The 3215-nt window shown below is 40.7% G+C and overlaps 1 pseudogene; it reads left to right on the top strand.

Annotated features, from left to right (window-relative positions):
* The first annotated feature begins 780 nt into the window (after positions 1 to 780).
* Positions 781 to 2977, top strand: LOC129693954 (general transcription factor II-I repeat domain-containing protein 2B-like; annotated as a pseudogene).
* Positions 2978 to 3215: the final 238 nt, after the last annotated feature.

Genomic DNA, 3215 nt, shown 5'->3' with positions numbered 1-3215 from the left:
TAATTTCAGATTTTATTTTAAAATCTCACAAATTATTTCAGCCAGAATGACAACTGGGGACTGATTGTTTAAGAATTATGTACATTGTATTTGATCACCTGTAATTGTTTTGGCTGCTATTTTTGCATTTAATGTTTTCTTACAATGTGTCACGGAATAAAGCAATTTTTGTTCCCCAAAAGAGTTGTGTAAGTTTTCTTGCAAGAAGTTGGGCAGTTATTTATTCTAGGAATTTGATATATATTTATACATAACTTGATTTTGACTATTATTTTTTTATGTCACTACAACTCGTTTGTATAATCCTTGCTTAATTCCACTTGACATATAGGTGATGTAATTATTGAGTGGATGTCTTGTTAGGTTGATGGAGTTGTGTTAAATTCCAACTTCAAAGCTTTAGCATATTAATCTGCAGAAATGCAAAATCTGTGAGGAACAGATATATGTATCTTAGAGCTAGAATTTGATTTTGTGCACATGTAAAATAAGTGATGGATTAGTAACTCATTTTACTTACCCCCTGGCTTTTCCTTTCAAATCTCCATTTTTTTTCATATTAGAAATGGAAGAATTATTTCCTAGAACAGGGATGTCAAACTACTGGCCCGCGGGATGATTTGGGGGAAAAAAAGTATATTCACGACCATTCTCTCTCGCTGCTCTCTCTCTCCCTTGCCGCTCTCTCGCCCACCACTGTCTGTGCCACCTGCTGCACCAGCAGCTTGTTGTGTGTACTTAGAAAATAATAGGCGGAAGTTAACTACCCGCTGTGCATAAGCACCTGCCACCCTGCACTGGAGACCACTAGGATCCACCTATGCCGTCAGGACACAGTATAAACACATGGAGTGCTCAGATAAGTAACACCTGTAGCAAGGCTGACACTGTTTGCTGCTGTGGTTCAAAATGCTTTCCAAGAAAAGAAAAGTTGACATCGAAGTTCGGATATTCAACGATAATTGGTAGATCGTTTTTTTCTTCTGTGAGGTCAACGGCAAACCTGTGTGTCCGATATGCTCGCAACAAATGGCTGTGGCAAAAGAGTACGATATCAAACAACACTATGAGACGTCACACAGAGAAAAATATGACAAGTACGCAGGACCACCGAGAAATATATGACAAGTACCCAGCAAAAGGTAAACGAGCTTGAAGCAGCTCTGCAAAAACAGCGATCAGTGTTCACCAAAGTTCGAGAGACTCATGATGGAGCTGTCAAGGCTAGCTATATTATTGCCAAGAAAATAGCTGCTGCATCGGAGCCATACTCAAAAGGGGAGTTCATCAAAGCATGCATGCTGACGGTGGCTCAGCTGGTGTGCTCTGAGAAGAGACAGGCTTTTGGTAATATAAGCGTGTCAAGAAATACTGAGGCAGAGAGAATCAGAGACCTTGCAGGAGATTTGAAAAGTCAACTAAAAGACCAAGTTATTTATTGCCTTCTCTATTGCAATTGATGAGAGCACCGACGTGACTGATGTAGCTCAATTGGGAATATTTATTCGTGATGTTGATGCATCTTTGACCGTCACCGATGAGTTTGTGGAGATGGTGCCCATGACAAACACGACAACGGCGAATGACACTTTCCCCAGCCTCGTCGAGAGTGGAGAACTTAGAGAGAAAGTTCAGAGAGAATCCAGAGCAGGAATTCTGGAATTTTCATTGCATTATACATCAAGGGGCATTATGTAGCAGGAGCCTGAAAATGGACAATGTTATGGATGTAGAAATCAAAACGGTTAATTTTATTAGAGCCAAGGGACTCGACCATCGGCAATTTGACACTCTTTTGCCCGAACATAATATTCGACATAGCTACCCTACCACTGAAGTCCACTGGTTGAGCAGAGGGGTTGTGCTCAAACTTTTATTCTCAATTGCATGCGGAAATTGGACTATTCATGGACAAGAAAGGGAAGCCAGTGGCAGAGTTGGATGACCCAGACTGGCTTCATGATCTTGCATTTTTGGTGGATATAACAGAGCACTTAAATGTGCTTAATGTTAACATGCAAGGCCGCAACAAACTTGTTGCGGAATACTACGACAGTATTCTTTCCTTTCAAATAAAAAAATAGGTCTGTGGGAGATGCAACTACCCGGAACAACCCAGTTCATTTCCCCTCTTTGCAGTCTGTGAGTGTCACTCATGGGTATAATGACAACATGAATAGGTACAAGGACAAAATATCACGGCTGAAAAGTGAGTTTCAGAATCGTTTCCAAGTCTTCACTCAGCTGGAGAAGGAATTCTCACTATTTTACTAGCCGTTTTCCATCATCGCAGCATCAGATGTGCCAGAGAAACGCAATATGGAACTAATTGAAGTTCAGTGTAACTCGGCTTTGAAATATAAATTTGAGACTGTGGGTCTAGACTCATTCCATCAACACCTGGAACCAATGTACCCCAAGATGACAGACTTTGCCTCAAAGATCTTTTGCATGTTCGGGATGACATATCTCTGTGAACAGGCGTTCTCCAAAATGAACATTAACAAATCCAAACTGCGCTCTTAAAGAAAGCGGAGTCAAGGGATATGGGGAGAAGGCAGGAACGGGGTACTGATTGGGGATGATCAGCCATGATCACGTTGAATGGCGGTGCTGGCTCAAAAGGCTGAATGGCCTACTCCTGCACCTATTGTCTATTGTCTATTGACACACAGACATCTAAATGACATTATGAAAATCACAATTACTCAGAAACTGGTCCCTGATGTTGACAGGCCGGTTAAAGCCAAGAGATGTCAGGTGTCTGGAAGCAGCAAATGAAAAATGAGTGACACTGTTCGATGCACTGCGACATGTAAGCAAAATGCATTATGAAATATTGAAGGTCATAATATTGTGATTCATTCATTTTCTGACTATTCTATTATTGTACGTGATCACTTCAATAAAAATTAGAGGCTAACTGTGTTTATTGTCTGAGTTTGATTGCTGAAAGGATGCTAATAAAAATTAGGTGCAGTTGTGTAACCTACATTTGCAATTTGTTTTGTTAGGTCTACATTTGTGTCTGCTAATGCTCGATTTCAAATGGTTTACTAATGGAAAGGGTGTTGCTCCCAAAACAATCTTAGACAAAATAGCATCATTTTTTTCTCTCTCTCACCACAACTTTCTTTCAGCCTACAATAGACAATAGACAATAGGTGCAGGAGTAGACCACTCGGCCCTTCGAGTCAGCACCGCCATTCAATGTG

Source organism: Leucoraja erinacea, chromosome 3, assembly GCF_028641065.1.
Source record: "Leucoraja erinacea ecotype New England chromosome 3, Leri_hhj_1, whole genome shotgun sequence".
NCBI lineage: Eukaryota > Metazoa > Chordata > Chondrichthyes > Rajiformes > Rajidae > Leucoraja > Leucoraja erinaceus.
Note: the sequence above shows the minus strand (reverse complement) of the source record. Positions and strands in the feature narration are given on the sequence as shown.